The sequence below is a fragment of the Oncorhynchus keta genome, chromosome 18, assembly GCF_023373465.1.
Source record: "Oncorhynchus keta strain PuntledgeMale-10-30-2019 chromosome 18, Oket_V2, whole genome shotgun sequence".
Lineage (NCBI taxonomy): Eukaryota > Metazoa > Chordata > Actinopteri > Salmoniformes > Salmonidae > Oncorhynchus > Oncorhynchus keta.
The window spans coordinates 48,942,640-48,963,205 of record NC_068438.1 but is presented as its reverse complement, the minus strand read 5'-3'; the positions used below and the strand labels follow the sequence as shown (position 1 = coordinate 48,963,205).

The window sequence follows — 20,566 nt, the reverse complement described above, 5'->3', positions numbered from 1 at the left end:
ACCAACCCAGCCTGCAACCACTCCGCAGTACCAACCCAGCCTGCAACCACTCCGCAGTACCAACCCAGCCTGCAACCACTCCGCAGTACCAACCCAGCCTGCAACCACTCCACAGTACCAACCCAGCCTGCAACCACTCCACAGTACCAACCCAGCCTGCAACCACTCCACAGTACCAACCCAGCCTGCAACCACTCCGCAGTACCAACCCAGCCTGCAACCACTCCACAGTACCAACCCAACCTGCAACCACTCCACAGTACCAACCCAGCCTGCAACCACTCCGCAGTACCAACCCTACCCTGTCCAACTATAGCAGTACCAACCCTACCCTGTCCAACTATAGCAGTACCAACCCTACCCAGTCCAACTATAGCAGTACCAACCCTACCCTGTCCAACTATAGCAGTACCAACCCTACCCAGTCCAACTATAGCAGTACCAACCCTACCCAGTCCAACTATAGCAGTACCAACCCTACCCAGTCCAACTATAGCAGTACCAACCCTACCCAGTCCAACTATAGCAGTACCAACCCTACCCAGTCCAACTATAGCAGTACCAACCCTACCCTGTCCAACTATAGCAGTACCAACCCTACCCAGTCCAACTATAGCAGTACCAACCCTACCCAGTCCAACTATAGCAGTACCAACCCTACCCAGTCCAACTATAGCAGTACCAACCCTACCCTGTCCAACTATAGCAGTACCAAATCTACCCAGTCCAACTATAGCAGTACCAACCCTACCCAGTCCAACTATAGCAGTACCAACCCTACCCAGTCCAACTACAGCAGTACCAACCCAACCTGCAACCACTCCACAGTACCAACCCAGCCTGTAACCACTCCGCAGTACCAACCCAACCTGTAACCACTCCACAGTACCAACCCAACCTGCAACCACTCCGCAGTACCAACCCAACCTGTAACCACTCCACAGTACCAACCCAACCTGCAACCACTCCGCAGTACCTACCCAGCCTGCAACCACTCCGCAGTACCTACCCAGCCTGCAACCACTCCGCAGTACCTACCCAGCCTGCAACCACTCCGCAGTACCTACCCAGCCTGCAACCACTCCGCAGTACCTACCCAGCCTGCAACCACTCCGCAGTACCTACCCAGCCTGCAACCACTCCGCAGTACCTACCCAGCCTGCAACCACTCCGCAGTACCAACCCAGCCTGCAACCACTCCGCAGTACCAACCCAGCCTGCAACCACTCCGCAGTACCAACCCAGCCTGCAACCACTCCGCAGTACCAACCCAGCCTGCAACCACTCCGCAGTACCAACCCAGCCTGCAACCACTCCGCAGTACCAACCCTACCCTGTCCAACTATAGCAGTACCTACCCTACCCTGTCCAACTACAGCAGTACCAACCCTACCCAGTCCAACTATAGCAGTACCAACCCAAACTGCAACCACTCCGCAGTACCAACCCGCAACCACTCCGCAGTACCAACCCAACCTGCAACCACTCCGCAGTACCAACCCAACCTGCAACCACTCCGCAGTACCAACCCTACCCTGTCCAACTATAGCAGTACCAACCCTACCCTGTCCAACTATAGCAGTACCTACCCTACCCAGTCCAACTATAGTACCTACCCTACCCTGTCCAAATATAGCAGTACCTACCCTACCCTGTCCAACTACAGCAGTACCAACCCTACCCTGTCCAACTATAGCAGTACCTACCCTACCCAACTATAGCAGTACCTACCCTACCCTGTCCAACTATAGCAGTACCTACCCTACCCTGTCCAACTATAGCAGTACCTACCCTACCCTGTCCAACTATAGCAGTACCTACCCTACCCAGTCCAACTATAGCAGTACCAACCCTACCCAGTCCCTACCCTACCCTGTCCAACTATAGCAGTACCTACCCTACCCAGTCCCTACCCTACCCAACTATAGCAGTACCAACCCTACCCAGTCCAACTATAGCAGTACCAACCCTACCCTGTCCAACTACAGCAGTACCAACCCTACCCAGTCCAACTACAGCAGTACCAACCCTACCCTGTCCAACTATAGCAGTACCAACCCTAACCTGTCCAACTATAGCAGTACCAACCCTACCCAGTCCAACTATAGCAGTACCAACCCTACCCAACCAGTACTGCTATAGTTGGACTGGGTAGGGTTGGTACTGCTATAGTTGGACTGGGTAGGGTTGGTACTGCTATAGTTGGACTGGGTAGGGTGGGTACTGCTATAGTTAGACTGGGTATGGTTGGTACTGCTATAGTACCCCTACCCACTGTTACAGGCCCCTCCCTCCACCCCACTGCTACAGGCCCCTCCCTCCACCCCACTGCTACAGGCCCCTCCCTCCACCCCACTGCTACAGGCCCCTCCCTCCACCCCACTGCTACAGGCCCCTCCCTCCACCCCACTGTTACAGGCCCCTCCCTCCACCCCACTGTTACAGGCCCCTCCCTCCACCCCACTGTTACAGGCCCCTCCCTCCACCCCACTGCTACAGTTATAGTTACTAGTTACTGCTATAGTTCCTCCGAGACAGCTATTATAATATTATGGTAGAGAAACAGGGGGGGGCTATAGTTCCTCTGTAACAACTATTATAATATTATGGTAGAGAAACAGGGGGGGTCTATAGTTCCTCTGTGACAACTATTATAATATTATGGTAGAGAAACAGGGGGGTCTATAGTTCCTCTGTGACAACTATTATAATATTATGGTAGAGAAACAGGGGGTATAGTTCCTCTTATAATATTATGGTAGAGAAACAGGGGGGGGGGTCTATAGTTCCTCTGTGACAACTATTATAATATTATGGTAGAGAAACAGGGGGGGGCTATAGTTCCTCTGTGACAACTATTATAATATTATGGTAGAGAAACAGGGGGGGGGGTCTATAGTTCCTCTGTGACAACTATTATAATAGTATGGTAGAGAAACAGGGGGGGGTCTATAGTTCTCTGTGACAACTATTATAATATTATGGTAGAGAAACAGGGGGGGGGCTATAGTTCCTCTGTGACAACTATTATAATTATTATTATTATTATGGTAGAGAAACAGGGGGGTCTATAGTTCCTCTTATAATATTATGGTAGAGAAACAGGGGGGCTATAGTTCCTCTGTGACAACTATTATAATATTATGGTAGAGAAACAGGGGGGGGTCTATAGTTCCTCTTATAATATTATGGTAGAGAAACAGGGGGGGCTATAGTTCCTCTGACAACTATTATAATATTATGGTAGAGAAACAGGGGGGTCTATAGTTCCTCTGTGACAACTATTATAATATTATGGTAGAGAAACAGGGGGTCTATAGTTCCTCTGTGACAACTATTATAATATTATGGTAGAGAAACAGGGGGGGGTCTATAGTTCCTCTGTGACAACTATTATAATATTATGGTAGAGAAACAGGGGGGCTATAGTTCCTCTGTGACAACTATTATAATATTATGGTAGAGAAACAGGGGGTCTATAGTTCCTCTGTGACAACTATTATAATATTATGGTAGAGAAACAGGGGGGTCTATAGTTCCTCTGTGACAACTATTATAATATTATGGTAGAGAAACAGGGTGGGGGGTCTATAGTTCCTCTGTGACAACTATTATAATATTATGGTAGAGAAACAGGGTGGGGGGTCTATAGTTCCTCTGTGACAACTATTATAATATTATGGTAGAGAAACAGGGGGCTATAGTTCCTCTGTGACAACTATTATAATATTATGGTAGAGAAACAGGGTGGGGGGCTATAGTTCCTCTGTGACAACTATTATAATATTATGGTAGAGAAACAGGCCCTCCCTCCACCCCACTGTTACAGGCCCCTCCCTCCACCCCACTGTTACAGGCCCCTCCCTCCACCCCACTGTTACAGGCCCCTCCCTCTATCCATCCTCAGATTAAAGGAATCTGTTGTTCTGTGACATAGGGGAGGGAGGGGAGGGAGGAGAGGGGAGGAGGGAGGAGAGGGAGGAGGGAGGAGGGAGGGAGGGAGGGAGGAGAGGGAGGGAGGGAGGGAGGGAGGGAGGGAGGGAGGGAGGGGGAGGGAGGGAGGGAGGGAGGGGAGGGAGGGAGGGAGGGAGGGAGGGAGAGGGAGGAGAGGGAGGAGGGGAGGAGAGAGGGAGGGAGGGGAGGAGGAGAGGAGGGGAGGAGAGGGAGGGAGAGATGATAATTCTCACAAGACAACTTTGGCTATCAGCCTGTGTTGAATTAGCCAATCTGTGTAGAATGTGTCAATATGACTGTCTGGGGCCGAAGTCCTAAATTACATCCTAGTCCCCTATGTAGAGCACCCAATGGGTCCTGGTTAAGTAGTGCACTATATACGGAACAGAGTTCCATTTGGGCCACAGGCTGGGAAGACCTCTCTCTGCTCCATGAAAACATCTCATAAATACAAACCAGGCTCCAGCACACTGTAGTCTGCAGAGAGAACTATACAGTACATGTGGATAATGGGCCAATTCAATCTAGCTTTGTCCCCGATCTCTTTGTCCTGTTTTACCAACTACTATGGTCTTTTGTCACACCAAAAGACATGCTAAGTTGAATGGAATGAACTTTACAATAAAAACAAAAAAATGTTTTTCAGCAAAGACAGGACAACATAAAAACACTTTGGGTCATTTTGGGAGGAAGACTCTTTCTCCCATCTAAAACACATGTACTAACATTCAGCAACTATCGCTGTGATATAGTGAATGAAAAGGAAACAGACTGTATTCTAGGAGCAGATACATGACTGGGCTCCCTTGGCTGACTGGGCTCCCTTGGCTGACTGGGCTCCCTTTGCTGACTGGGCTCCCTTGGCTGACTGGGCTCCCTTGGCTGACTGGGCTCCCTTGGCTGACTGGGCTCCCTTGGCTGACTGGGCTCCCTTGGCTGACTGGGCTCCCTTGGCTGACTGGGCTCCCTTGACTACAATGAGGGTTGTCTGATGTTAATTATTGAAATAACGGTGAATCCACTGCGATGTGTGTGTGTGTTTATGTGTGCGTGTTGATAGACCGATGCATTACCCAAGATAGTAAACCAGTGGCGCATATCACTCCAGCTTAGGCCTACTGAATACATCGCTGCAGTACCTACAGTACCAGGCGTCCCTCCACAGGGGAATGGACGGTCCCCAAACATCTGCTACATGAGGGTTTTCTTCCAACATTTACACTTTTTTTTTTTTCAACTAACACTTAAATAATCTCCACCTGGCACAGCCAGAAGGGGACGGGCCACCCCACATATGCTCTCTCTAATTCTCTCTTTCTCTCTTTCTTTCTCTCTCTCTCTCTCTCTCGGAGGACCTGAGCCCTAGGACCGTGCCCCAGGACTACCTGACATGATGACTCCTTGCTGTCCCCAGTCCACCTGGCCATGCTGCTGCTCCAGTTTCAACTGTTCTGCCTTGTTATTATTCGACCATGCTGGTCATTTATGAACATTTTAACATCTTGGCCATGTTCTGTTATAATCTCCACCCGGCACAGCCAGAAGAGGACTGGCCACCCCACATAGCCTGGTTCCTCTCTAGGTTTCTTCCTAGGTTTTGGCCTTTCTAGGGAGTTTTTCCTAGCCACCGTGCTTCTACACCTGCATTGCTTGCTGTTTGGGGTTTTAGGCTGGGTTTCTGTACAGCACTTTGAGATATCAGCTGATGTACGAAGGGCTATATAAATAAATTTGATTTGATTTGAAATTGCAACTTACACTGAGGGTACAAAACACTATTTCTATGACATAGGTGAAATGATCCCTTCTTGATGTCACTTGTTAAATCCACTCCAATCAGTGTAGATGAAGGGGAGGAGACGAGTTAAAGAAGGATTTTTAAGCCTCGAGACAATTGAGACATGGATTGTGTCTGTGTGCCATTCAGAGGGGGAATGGGCAAGTCAAAATATTGAAGTTCCTTTGAACGGGGGGGTATGGTAGTAGGTGCCAGGCGCACCAGTTTGTGTCAAGAACTGCAACGCTGCTGGGTTTTTCACGCTCAACAGTTTCCTGTGTGTATCAAGAAGGTTCCACCAACCAAAGGACATCCAGACAACTTGACACAACTGTGGTAAGCATTGGACTCAACATGGGCCAGCATCCCTGTGGAACGCTTTCAACACCTTGTAGAGTCAACATGGGCCAGCATCCCTGTGGAACGCTTTCAACACCTTGTAGAGTCAACATGGGCCAGCAGCCCCGTGGAACGCTTTCAACACCTTGTAGAGTCAACATGGGCCAGCATCCCTGTGGAACGCTTTCAACACCTTGTAGAGTCAACATGGGCCAGCAGCCCTGTGGAACGCTTTCAACACCTTGTAGAGTCAACATGGGCCAGCATCCCTGTGGAACGCTTTCAACACCTTGTAGAGTCAACATGGGCCAGCATCCCTGTGGAACACTTTCAATACCTTGTAGAGTCAACATGGGCCAGCATCCCTGTGGAACGCTTTCAACACCTTGTAGAGTCAACATGGGCCAGCAGCCCTGTGGAACGCTTTCAATACCTTGTGGAGTCAACATGGGCCAGCATCCCTGTGGAACACTTTCAACACCTTGTGGAGTCCATGACCTGATGAATTGAAGCTGTTCTGAGGACAAAGGGGGGTTTGCAACTCCATATTAGAAAGGTGTTCCTAATGTTTTGTCCACTCAGTGTAGGAAGTGTATGTAGGACCCCATACTCCAGTGTCTGTAGGACCCCATACTCCAGTGTCTGTAGGACCCCATACTCCAGTGTCTGTAGGACCCCATACTCCAGTGTCTGTAGGACCCCATACTCCAGTGTATGTAGGACCCCATACTCCAGTGTATGTAGGACCCCATACTCCAGTGTATGTAGGACCCCATACTCCAGTGTATGTAGGACCCCATACTCCAGTGTATGTAGGACCCCATACTCAGTGTCTGTAGGACCCCATACTCCAGTGTCTGTAGGACCCCATACTCCAGTGTCTGTAGGACCCCATACTCCAGTGTCTGTAGGACCCCATACTTGTCTGTAGGACCCCATACTCCAGTGTATGTAGGACCCCATACTCCAGTGTATGTAGGACCCCATACAGTGTATGTAGGACCCCATACTACAGTGTATGTAGGACCCCATACTCAGTGTATGTAGGACCCCATACTCAGTGTCTGTAGGACCCCATACTCCAGTGTCTGTAGGACCCCATACTCCAGTGTCTGTAGGACCCCATGAGTGTCTGTAGGACCCCATACTCCAGTGTATGTAGGACCCCATACTACAGTGTCTGTAGGACCCCATACTACAGTGTCTGTAGGACCCCATACTACAGTGTCTGTAGGACCCCATACTCCAGTGTATGTAGGACCCCATACTCCAGTGTATGTAGGACCCCATACTCCAGTGTCTGTAGGACCCCATACTCCAGTGTCTGTAGGACCCCATACTCCAGTGTCTGTAGGACCCCATACTCCAGTGTCTGTAGGACCCCATACTCCAGTGTCTGTAGGACCCCATACTCCAGTGTCTGTAGGACCCCATACTCCAGTGTCTGTAGGACCAGTGTCTGTAGGACCCCATACTCCAGTGTCTGTAGGACCCCATACTCCAGTGTCTGTAGGACCCCATACTCCAGTGTCTGTAGGACCCCATACTCCAGTGTCTGTAGGACCCCATACTCCAGTGTCTGTAGGACCCCATCCAGTGTCTGTAGGACCAGTGTCTGTAGGACCCCATACTCCAGTGTCTGTAGGACCCCATACTCCAGTGTCTGTAGGACCCCATACTCCAGTGTCTGTAGGACCCCATACTCCAGTGTCTGTAGGACCCCATACTCCAGTGTCTGTAGGACCCCATACTCCAGTGTCTGTAGGACCCCATACTCCAGTGTCTGTAGGACCCCATACTCCAGTGTCTGTAGGACCCCATACTCCAGTGTCTGTAGGACCCCATACTCCAGTGTCTGTAGGACCCCATACTCCAGTGTCTGTAGGACCCCATACTCCAGTGTATGTAGGACCCCATACTCCAGTGTATGTAGGACCCCATACTCCAGTGTATGTAGGACCCCATACTCCAGTGTCTGTAGGACCCCATACTCCAGTGTCTGTAGGACCCCATACTCCAGTGTCTGTAGGACCCCATACTCCAGTGTCTGTAGGACCCCATACTCCAGTGTCTGTAGGACCCCATACTACAGTGTCTGTAGGACCCCATACTACAGTGTCTGTAGGACCCCATACTACAGTGTCTGTAGGACCCCATACTACAGTGTCTGTAGGACCCCATACTACAGTGTCTGTAGGACCCCATACTACAGTGTCTGTAGGACCCCATACTACAGTGTCTGTAGGACCCCATACTACAGTGTCTGTAGGACCCCATACTACAGTGTCTGTAGGACCCCATACTCCAGTGTCTGTAGGACCCCATACTCCAGTGTCTGTAGGACCCCATACTCCAGTGTCTGTAGGACCCCATACTCCAGTGTCTGTAGGACCCCATACTCCAGTGTCTGTAGGACCCCATACTCCAGTGTCTGTAGGACCCCATACTCCAGTGTCTGTAGGACCCCATACTCCAGTGTCTGTAGGACCCCATACTCCAGTGTCTGTAGGACCCCATACTCCAGTGTCTGTAGGACCCCATACTCCAGTGTCTGTAGGACCCCATACTCCAGTGTCTGTAGGACCCCATACTCCAGTGTCTGTAGGACCCCATACTCCAGTGTCTGTAGGACCCCATACTCCAGTGTCTGTAGGACCCCATACTCCAGTGTCTGTAGGACCCCATACTCCAGTGTCTGTAGGACCCCATACTCCAGTGTCTGTAGGACCCCATACTCCAGTGTCTGTAGGACCCCATACTCCAGTGTCTGTAGGACCCCATACTCCAGTGTCTGTAGGACCCCATACTCCAGTGTATGTAGGACCCCATACTACAGTGTCTGTAGGACCCCATACTACAGTGTATGTAGGACCCCATACTACAGTGTATGTAGGACCCCATACTACAGTGTATGTAGGACCCCATACTACAGTGTATGTAGGACCCCATACTACAGTGTATGTAGGACCCCATACTACAGTGTATGTAGGACCCCATACTACAGTGTATGTAGGACCCCATACTACAGTGTATGTAGGACCCCATACTACAGTGTATGTAGGACCCCATACTACAGTGTATGTAGGACCCCATACTACAGTGTATGTAGGACCCCATACTACAGTGTATGTAGGACCCCATACTCAGTGTATAGCCAGTGAGTGTTGGCCTTTTTTTCAATTTTTGACATTTCAAAACGCTAAAAAGATTTTTGCTTTATAATGATTTTTATTAAAGAGTCCATTTGTAAAAAAAAAAAGAAATATATATATATATATATAACAACTAGAAATCAGACTAATGGACTGTTGTCTGGCTGGTGTAAAGAACAAACAGAACCACAGCAACATGTGCATCTCATATGGCACCCTAAGCCATTCTGGTGCACTACCAGGCCCCATGGAGCTCAGGTCAATAGTAGTGCACTATATAGGGAATAGGGGGCCATTCGAGACGTACACAACGTTGCAGCTGGACAGAACAAACAGAACACTCATCGACAACACTAAAACCATTTACTTGGCTCCACTTTGCAAATGAGATGACCAAGCAGTCATGTGAACGTGGGATAAAATATTATTTCAAAAACAGACAGACAAACTACTTTAAAAATGATCTAAAATATGCACATTTCAAGCAATCGTCTGTGTTTGGGGAGTACAGGATTTTACACAAGAAAATAACAAAACCTCAGTTTGTTTAGGAGACAAGTCCTCAACTGTTTTGAAAAGAGAATGGATCAGATGAATGTTGCAGACAACATTCTTCTTCGTGTGGTTCAAATGAAAGCTCCTGCTTTTACCTCCAGTAGCCTACGTATGAGACGGTAGCTGGAGATGAGGTATGTGTCCCCAATAGCACCCTATTCCTTACATAGTGCACTACTTTTGACCAGAGCCCTATGGGCCCTAAAACAAGGAATAGGGTGTCATTTGGGACACAAGCATGGTAAATGCCAAGAGAAGAGGCCATTCCAATATGGCCTGGGCCTCATGGCTACAAGCCACAGAGGAGTATAACCAGTAGCAACATGGAGACAGAGACAGACAGAGAGAGACAGAGACAGAGACAGAGACAGAGAAAAAGAGAAAGAGAGACAAAAAGAGAAAAAGAGAAAAAGAGAAAAAGAGAAAGAGAGAAAGATAAAAAGATAAAAAGATTTTAAAAAATAAAGAAAAGAAAGATACTCGAGTGTATGTAGGACCCCATACTCGGGGATTTGACCTTGCAACACTTTCGGTTACTAGTCCAACGCTCTAAACCACTAGGCTACGCTGCCGCCCCGAGATAAGAGACACCCCCTACTCTGTGTGTATGAAGCTAGTGGTTTTGTTGTCATTCATCTTCTCAATTTACAGCCCTCAGGACTCCGAGGCTCTTCTAGAGGAGACTCATAACAACCCCCCGTATCTTCCTCTCCCTCCCACCATCCCTCCACTCTCTCCCACCTTAGATCACCCCCAGGTAACTTGACCTCGTACCTACTGATGGGTCGGAAAGAGAATATTCACAGAGAGAGTTAGAACCGACAGCTCATATTTCACAGAGAGAGTTAGAACCGACAGCTCATATTTCACAGAGAGAGTTAGAACCGACAGCTCATATTTCACAGAGAGAGTTAATACAGACAGCTCACATTCACAGAGAGAGTTAATACAGACAACTCACATTCACAGAGAGAGTTAATACAGACAACTCACATTCACAGAGCTTCCAGGACCTCCGAGCAGTCTTATTGCAGTACTTTGTACACCGACATTGAAAAGTAAAAGCAAGCAGCCTTGTCCGAGCCATAACAGCCTATAGATGTGGAGCCCATATCCTGTTTCTGTAGCGTGAGGCAGTATGATGTACAAGTACACCCCCTGGACAGAACAGCCTATAGATCAGGAGCCCAAATCCTGTTTCTGTAGCGTGAGGCAGTATGATGTACAAGTACACCCCCTGGACAGAACAGCCTATAGATCAGGAGCCCATATCCTGTTTCTGTAGCGTGTGGCAGTATGATGTACAAGTACACCCCCTGGACAGAACAGCCTATAGATCAGGAGCCCATATCCTGTTTCTGTAGCGTGAGGCAGTATGATGTACAAGTACACCCCCTGGACAGAACAGCCTATAGATCAGGAGCCCATATCCTGTTTCTGTAGCGTGAGGCAGTATGATGTACAAGTACACCCCCTGGACAGAACAGCCTATAGATCAGGAGCCCATATCCTGTTTCTGTAGCGTGAGGCAGTATGATGTACAAGTACACCCCCTGGACAGAACAGCCTATAGATGGGGAGCCCATATCCTGTTTCTGTAGCGTGAGGCAGTATGATGTACAAGTACACCCCCTGGACAGAACAGCCTATAGATCAGGAGCCCATATCCTGTTTCTGTAGCGTGAGGCAGTATGATGTACAAGTACACCCCTGGACAGAACAGCCTATAGATCAGGAGCCCATATCCTGTTTCTGTAGCGTGAGGCAGTATGATGTACAAGTACACCCCTGGACAGAACAGCCTATAGATCAGGAGCCCATATCCTGTTTCTGTAGCGTGAGGCAGTATGATGTACAAGTACACCCCCTGGACAGAACAGCCTATAGATCAGGAGCCCATATCCTGTTTCTGTAGCGTGAGGCAGTATGATGTACAAGTACACCCCCTGGACAGAACAGCCTATAGATCAGGAGCCCATATCCTGTTTCTGTAGCGTGAGGCAGTATGATGTACAAGTACACCCCCTGGACAGAACAGCCTATAGATCAGGAGCCCATATCCTGTTTCTGTAGCGTGAGGCAGTATGATGTACAAGTACACCCCCTGGACAGAACAGCCTATAGATCAGGAGCCCATATCCTGTTTCTGTAGCGTGAGGCAGTATGATGTACAAGTACACCCCCTGGACAAGACATTGGACTTTCGCGGGGCTTTAACATCGAAATTGACTAATTCTACGAAGCAGAACTAAGGCAAACATTTGAACTTATCACTTGCAGCAATTATAGATTTATACAGTCCCTTCTGAAAGTATTCACACCCCTTAACTTTTTCCACATGTTCTGAATTTTAAAATGGATTAAATGTAGATATTGGTCATTTGGTCACCATCCTACACACACACACACACACACAATATCCCATAATGTCAAAGTGGAATTATTTTTTGTTTTTGAAAATATTTACTAATAAATGAAAGATGGATATCTGAAATGTATTGAGTCAGTCAGTATTCAACCCCTTTGTTAAGGTGATGCCTAAATAAGTTCAGGGGTAAAAACGTGCTTAACAAGTCACAATAAGTTGCATGGACTCACTCTGTATGCAATAATAGTGTTTAACATGATTATGTAATGACTACCTCATCTCTGTACCCCCACACATACAATTGTCAATAAAGTCTCAGTCGAGCAGTGAATTTCAAACACAGATTCAAACACAAAGACCAGGGAGGTTTTCCAATGCCTCTCAAAGAAGGCCACCTATTGGTAGATGTGTTTTTTTTTAAAGCAGATATTGAATATCCCTTTGAGCATGGTGAAGTTATTAATTACACTTTGGATGGTGTATCAATACATCCAGTCACTACAAAGATACAGGCGTCCTTCCTAACTCAGTTGCCGGAGAGGAAGGAAACCGCTCAGGGATTTTCACCATGAGGCCAATGGTGACTTTAAAACAGTTCGAGTTTCATGGTTGTGATAGGACAAAACTGAGGATGGATCAACATTGTAGTTACTCCACAATACTAACCTAAATGACAGAGTGAAAAGAAAGAAGCCTGTATAGAATAAAAATATTCCAAAACATGCATCCTGTTTGCAACAAGACAGTAAAGTAATCCTGCAATAATACTGTAACGTAGCAACAACATTTTTGTCTTGAATAGAAAGTGTTGTTTAATTACGGAGAACCACTCTCCATATTTTCAAGCATAATCGTGGCTGCATCATGTTATGGGTATGCTTGTAATCATTAAGGACTTGGGAGTTTTTCAGGATAAAAAGAAAGGGAGTAGAGCTATGCAGGACAATAGCCTAAAACCCGAGGCCAAATCTACACTGGAGTGGCTTACCAAGAACAGTGAATGTTCCTGAGTGGTCGAGTTACAGTTTTGACTTAAATCTGCTTGAAAATCTATGGCAAGACTTGAAAATATTTGTCTAGCAATGACCAACAACCAAGTTAACAGGGCTTGATTTTTTTTTTTAAGAATAATGTTGTACAATCCAGGTGTGCAAAGCTCTTAGAGACTTACCCAGAAAGACTCACAGTTGTAAATCAAAGGTGATTCTAATTTCTGTATTTACATTTTCAATACATTGCAAAGATTCCTAAAAACATGTTTTTACTTTGTCATTATGGAGTATTGTGTGTCGATGGATGAGAAAATAAATGTCATCCATTTTGAATTCAGTCTGTAACATAAAACATGGAAGTCAAAGGAAATGAATACTTTCTGAAGGCACTGTCGGTAACGCTTCACGATAATTGTGTACAGTAATGTTACTATGCAATTACAAAGCAATAGGGGCAGGATAAGGCCAGGACAGGGCCAGGATAAGGCCAGGACAGGGCCAGGACAGGGCCAAGATAAGGCCAAGATAAGGCCAGGACAAGGCCAGGACAGGACAGGGCCAGGACAGGGCCAAGATAAGGCCAGGACAGGGCCAGGATAAGGCCAGGATAAGGCCAGGACAGGGCCAAGATAAGGCCAGGACAGGGCCAGGACAAGGCCAGGACAGGGCCAGGACAGGGCCAGGACAGGGCCAGGACAAGGCCAGGACAGGGCCAGGACAAGGCCAGGACAAGGCCAGGACAAGGCCAGGACAAGGCCAGGACAAGGCCAGGGCCAGGATAAGGCCAGGACAGGGCCAAGATAAGGCCAGGACAGGGCCAGGATAAGGCCAGGACAGGGCCAGGACAGGGCCAGGACAGGGCCAGGATAAGGCCAAGACAAGGCCAAGACAAGGCCAAGACAGGGCCAGGGCAGGGCCAACCATTTGGGTCTGGATAGCATTGCTGCAATAATGTCTGGACTGTTGAGAGAGCAGTAGGGGATGAGATCCTGATGCAGCTAGCTAGCCTGGAAGGTCACAGTCATTAAAGGTCCCTATATGGGCGATTCCACGGTAACAGAATGATGCTGACACTCACATTTCTCACTTTAAAAATGTATGTCAAACCAAAACCAAAGTTAAACAAACCATGCACAACGGACTACTTATAACAATTCCCACAAAAAATGACAGAATGACTGTTCGTGCTGTTTGTGACATCGTTCTGTTATCGAACTTTGCATCCATTTTTCTTCCAGTGCGACTATCCCTGATGCTTCTCCCTCTTTTTCCCCTGCCCCTGTACAAAGTTTCTCCCTCCAGGCAGTCACTGAGTCCGAGGTGCTAAACGGGCTTCTTAGGGCTAGGCCCCTTTTTTCTCTCCACTTCCTGCCTGACTGATGTGCCCAAAGTAAACAGCCTGTTGCTTAGGCCCTGAAGCCAGGATATGCATATAGTTGGTACCGTTGGAAAGAAAACACCTTGACGTTTGTAGAAATGTTAAAATAATGTAGGTGAATATAACACAATAGATATGGTAGGAAAAAAAACAAAGAAAAACCAACCGGAAGTTTTTTGTTGTTGAGAGAGACCATCCTCTTAGAAATGCAAGAGAAAGCTCATATTGAAAATTAGCTCCCTGGATGCAATTCCTATGGCTTCCACAGGGTGTCAGCAGTCTATGTTCCAGGTTTCAAGCTTGTAACTTCCAAAATGAATAGGAAATAAACATTATAGTGGAGGGACACAGTCTTGGAAATTCGTGTTTGCACGTGCCATGAAGACATTACGCACCTGCTAAAATCGTTTTCCTATTGAACATACTTCTTTCCGAAATAAATATTATAGTTTGATTACATTTTAGGGCGTCTGAGGAGTTAATAGAAACGTATTTTGACTTGTTGAAACAAAGTTTAGGGGTAGATTTTCAGATTCCTTTCTCTGCAAGTTGAACAAGTGGATTACTCAAATCGATGGCGCCAACTAAACTGACTTTTTGGGATATAAAGAAGGATTTTATCTAACAAAACGACACTACATGTTATAGTTGGGATGACAAATCAGAGGAAGATTTTCAAAAAGTGAGCGAATATTTTATCTTTATATATGGTTTATGTATGAAACCTTTGCCAGTGGAAAAATATTTTGATGTGGGACGCCATCCTCAAACAATCGCATGGCATGTTTTCGCTGTATAAACTAATGTAAATCAGACAGTGCAGTTAGATTAAACAAGAAATTAAGATTTCAGACTATATAAGACACTTATATGTACATACATGTTTAAAATCCTTAATATTTATGATTATTTATTTGAATTGTGTGCCCCCCAGTTTCACGCTAGCGGGACCCCTAGCCCGAAGTTAAACTTGACCCCCATCTGGGTCAGATGGTTTAGACCCTTTCTTCTTTAAGGTTGCTGCCCCTATCATTGCCAAGCCTGTCTCTCCTTTCTAGGGAGGTTCCCATTACTTGGTTCATTCTTTATTTAAAGGGGGAGAACAAGCTGATCCTAACTTATAGTGCTATTTCTATTTTTGTCCTGTTTATTAACTGACAAAAGTGTTGGAAAAACTTGTCAATAACTAACTGACTGGCTTTCTTGATGTCTATAGTATTCTCTCGGGTACGCAATCTGGTTTCCGCTCAGGTTTTGTATGTGGCATTGAAACTTTAAAGGTCCTTAAGGATGTAACCATTGCCCTTGATTCTATGCAATGTTGTGCTGCTATTTTTATTGACTGGGCCAAAGCTTTTGATGCAGTAGACTATTCCATTCTTGTGGGACAGATTATTGGTGTCGCTGAGGGGTCTTTGGCCTGGTTTGCTAACTACTACTCTCCAAGAGTGCAGTGTATAAAGTCAGAAAATATGCTGTCTCAGCCACTGCCTGTCACCAAGGGAGTACCCCAAGGCTCAATCCTCTGCCCCATGCTCTTCTCAATTTACATCAACAACATAGTTCAGGCAGTAGGAAGTGCTCTCACCCATTTATACAGTCTTATACTCAGCTGGCCCCTCCCCGAATGTTGTGTTAAATGCTCTACAACAAAGCTTTCTTAGTGTCCAACAAGCTTTCTCTACCCTTAACCTTGTTTTGAACACCTCCAAAACAAAGGTAATGTGGTTTGGTAAGAAGAATGCTCCTCTTCCCACAGGTGTTGTTACTGCCTCTGAGGGTTTAGAGCTTGAGGTAGTCTCCTCATACAAGTACTTGAGAGTATGACTAGACGGTGCACTGTCCTTCTCTCAGCACATATCAAAGCTGCAGGCTAAAGTTACATCTAGACTTGGTTTCCTCTATCGCAGCTGCCAAACTAAACCTGATTCAGATGACCATCCTACCCATGCTAGATTACAGAGACATCATTTATAGATCGGCAGGTAAGGGTGCTCTCTACCATTCGGCAATCAAATTTGCCACCAATGCTCCTTATAGGACACTCTGTATTCCTCTGTAAACTGGTCATCTCTGTAAACCCGTCGCAATACCCACTGGTTGATGCTTATTTATAAAACCATCTTAGGACCCACTCCCCCCTATCCGAGATGCCTTCTGCAGCCCTCATCCTCCACATACAACACCCGTTCTGCCAGTCACATTCTGTTAAAGGTCCCTAAAGCACACACATCCCTGGGTCGCTCCTCTTTTCAGTTCGCTGCAGCTAGCGACTGGAACGTGCTGCAACAAAAACTCAAACTGGACAGTTTTATCTCCATCTCTTCATTCAAAGACTCAATCACGGGCACACTTACTGACAATTGTGGCTGCTTCGCGTTATGTATTGTTGTCTCTACCTTCTTGCCTGTTTTGGTGTTGACTGTGCTCAATAATGTTTATACCATGTTTTGTGATACTACTATGTGATGATACTATGTTGTGTTGCTATGTTGTTGGCTTAGGTCTATGTAGTAGAGGTCGACCAATTATGATTTTTCAACGCCAATACAGATTATTGGAGGACCAAAAAAGCAGATACCGATTAATGTAATAATGACAATTACAACAATACTGAATGAACACTTATTTTTAAAAAAAAAGTGATATTAAGTTAACTTAATATCAATAAAATCAATTTAGCCTCAAATAAATAATGAAACATGTTCAATTTGGTTTAAATAATGCAAAAACAAAAGTGTTGGGATAAGAAAGTAAAAGTGCAATATGTGCTATGTAAGAAAGCTAACGTTTCAGTTCCTTGCTCAGAACATATGAAAGCTGGTGGTTCCTTTTAACACGAGTTATCAATATTCCCAGGTAAGAAGTTTTAGGTTGTAGTTATTATAGGAATTATAGGACTATTTCCCTCTATACCATTTGTATTTCATTAACCTTTGACTATTGGATGTTCTTATAGGCACTTTAGTATTGCCAGTGCAACAGTATAGCTTCTGTCCCTCTCCTCGCCCCTACCTGGGCTCGAACCAGGAACACATCGACAACAGCCACCCTCGAAGCATCGTTACCCATCGCTCCACAAAAGTCAATTGTCCTATATTTATATTGTATAATTTTATTTTAAATCCCAGGCCCCGTTCCCGCAGTAGGCCTTTGCCTTTTGGTAGGTCGTCATTGTAATTAAGAATTTGTTCTTAACTGACTTGCCTTGTTAGATAAAGGTTAAATTAAATAAATACATAAAAATCTGCACTGTTCTTTAAGTAAAATGTGCTTCTGTAAAATTATCCATGGAAATTATTTTTATAAATTGTCCTAAGATATAGAGTTGTATGGTTTGTTTAACTTTAAAATCTTCGTTAATACATTTTTCTGATATACAATCCGAGTCGGAGTATCGTTCTGTTACTGTGGAATTGCCCATATTCTCAGATACAGAGAGTGATGATTCTGTTACCGTGGAATTGCCCATGTTCTCAGATACAGAGGGTGATGATTCTGTTACCGTGGAATTGCCCATGTTCTCAGATACAGAGAGTGATGATTCTGTTACCGTGGAATTGCCCATGTTCTCAGATACAGAGAGTGATGATTCTGTTACCGTGGAATTGCCCATGTTCTCAGATACAGAGAGTGATAATTCTGTTAGCCTACATCCTCCAACAAGGTCACCATGTTAAATGCTGCTGCACAAATTAGTCAAAGGTGCAGTCCCAAATGGCACCCTATTCCCTATATAGACCTCTGGTCAAAAGTAGTGTACTATATAGGGTGCCATTTGGGATGTAACGAATGACTAACTCAGTTTTTTTGTACCAGGGTTGTTGGTGATGATATGCTGAGGACTTGTCCCCAAAACATCAGTGGTAGACAAGACAGACAAGGATCTAACAGTGTTCCAAATCTAATCTAATCTGCAGGATATTTAGTCCATCCTCCTTCTACCACACACACACAAGTCATTCTGAGACCATTCGTTCATGATATGACCATGAGTACTACAGCTGGTCTCCAACTACATTGTCAAAATCAACACAATCAATGCTTATTATTCTACAGGTTGTCTTTTATGTCCTGCGTGTGTATTTGGTTTAATCAATAGCTTACAATAGACTGGTGTCAAGTTTAATTGGGGGGAAACCTGTACCAAGGCATGCATGTGATGAATAGTCTGTGTCTCTTTGTCAGAGTCACCCTGGGCTTCTCTGGTCAGTGACGAAGATACAACAGAGACATCACACTGGGGAGGGGTTTACCTCTCACCGGGGCGGGGACTGGAACATATTGGGATGTTAACTATTGCTCAATGTAGCCTATACATTATAAATGCTATAGGTGCCCTTCATGTGACGGAGGCATTGAACATGATGCTAGGGCATTGAATGGGCGCGCACATGCATGTATCCATTATTTATGGTAAACCAAGTGTCGGCTACATGGCGTATGCAGTCATTTCAGCTTTGATGGCTGGATTTGACAAACGCCAGACATCCTACCTGTGAGTTTAGCCTGTCTTAAACAATTAGACAAACGGTAGCCTATCTATGAAAGATAAATCTGCGTTATGCCTTGTTATTGACACGGTCACGGTTATTGGCCCCGGTCTCTAGGACCTAGGGGGGGGAGATATCTCGGCGTCAAACATCAGGCTAATTTATCCCCACCACATGAGAAGAAAACAAACATTATGCATCAAAACATACCTGTTCATTACTCGCTGTTGACTATTGTGGTTGTCGTCCAGTGTATGCGGTGAATTGGACGCGCTGTGTAGAATATGGCATCGCTAGTCTGTGCCGCGGAAAGCTCCGTCTGTTGCCGCTACCATGTTGTTTCTACGCCACTACAGAGAGGAAGAGGCGAAGCGAGAGGTTTTACTCCGCCCAAAATCTGTCCACGGAAATAAACCCACGAAGTGAGGAATTTTTGTATGCAGGTCAATGAGAGCGTGTCAATTTTTTTTTTTTTTTTTTATGTATTGCTCATTTGTTACGTGAGGTTTATTTGATCGAATAGACATGTCGTAATGGTCAGGTTGTTTAGGTGCACTCTATGTGGGGGGGAGTAGCAACCTATGTCCGTGATAAATTAATGTCAATGAAGATTTAACCCGAGATGGTCCTTTTGAACGTTTATTAGTTAAAATATACTAATATCCAAAGTATGTGGACGTCCCTTCAAATTAGTGGATTCGGCTTTTTCAGCCACACCTGTTGCTGACAGGTGTATAAAGTGGACCGCACGGCCATGCAATCTCCATAGACAAACATTGGCAGATGAATGTCCTTACTGAAGAGCTCAGTGACTTTCAACGTGGCACCGTCATAGTCAACAAGTCAGTTTGTCAAATGTCTGCCAAGCTAGAGCTGCCCCTTCAACTGTAAGTGCTGTTCCTGTGAAGTTGAAACGTCAAGGATGAACAACGGCTCAGCCAAGAAGTGATAGGCCTCATGGGCTCACAGAACAGGACTATTAGTTGTATTAGTAGTTGTAGTTTTATTAGTAGTTGTATCAGTAGTAGTTGTATCAGTAGTTGTAGCAGTAGTAGTTGTATCAGTAGTTGTAGTTTTATTAGTAGTTGTATCAGTAGTTGTAGCAGTAGTAGTTGTATCAGTAGTTGTAGCAGTAGTAGTTGTATCAGTAGTTGTAGCAGTAGTAGTTGTATCAGTAGTTGTAGTAGTTGTATCAGTAGTTGTAGCAGTAGTTGTATCAGTAGTAGTTGTATCAGTAGTTGTAGCAGTAGTTGTATCAGTAGTAGTTGTATCAGTAGTTGTAGTAGTTGTATCAGTAGTTGTAGCAGTAGTAGTTGTAGCAGCAGTAGTAGTTGTATCAGTAGTTGTAGCAATAGTAGTTGTAGCAGCAGCAGTAGTTGTATCAGTAGTTGTAGCAGTAGTAGTTGTATCAGTAGTTGTAGTAGTTGTATCAGTAGTTGTAGCAGTAGTAGTTGTATCAGTAGTTGTATCAGTAGTTGTAGCAGTAGTAGTTGTATCAGTAGTTGTAGCAGTAGTAGTAGTTGTAGCAGTAGTAGTTGTATCAGTAGTTGTAGTATCA

The 20,566-nt window shown here is 45.6% G+C and overlaps 1 protein-coding gene across 1 annotated transcript in view; it reads right to left on the bottom strand.

The window, feature by feature from the left end:
* LOC118381030 (rho guanine nucleotide exchange factor TIAM1-like) overlaps window positions 1-19,403 on the bottom strand; it is a 267,860-nt gene extending 248,457 nt beyond the window's left edge. The window contains 1 exon segment of the mRNA XM_052468677.1: window positions 19,219-19,403. The gene's annotated coding sequence lies outside the window, so the exon portion shown is untranslated.
* Window positions 19,404-20,566: the final 1,163 nt, after the last annotated feature.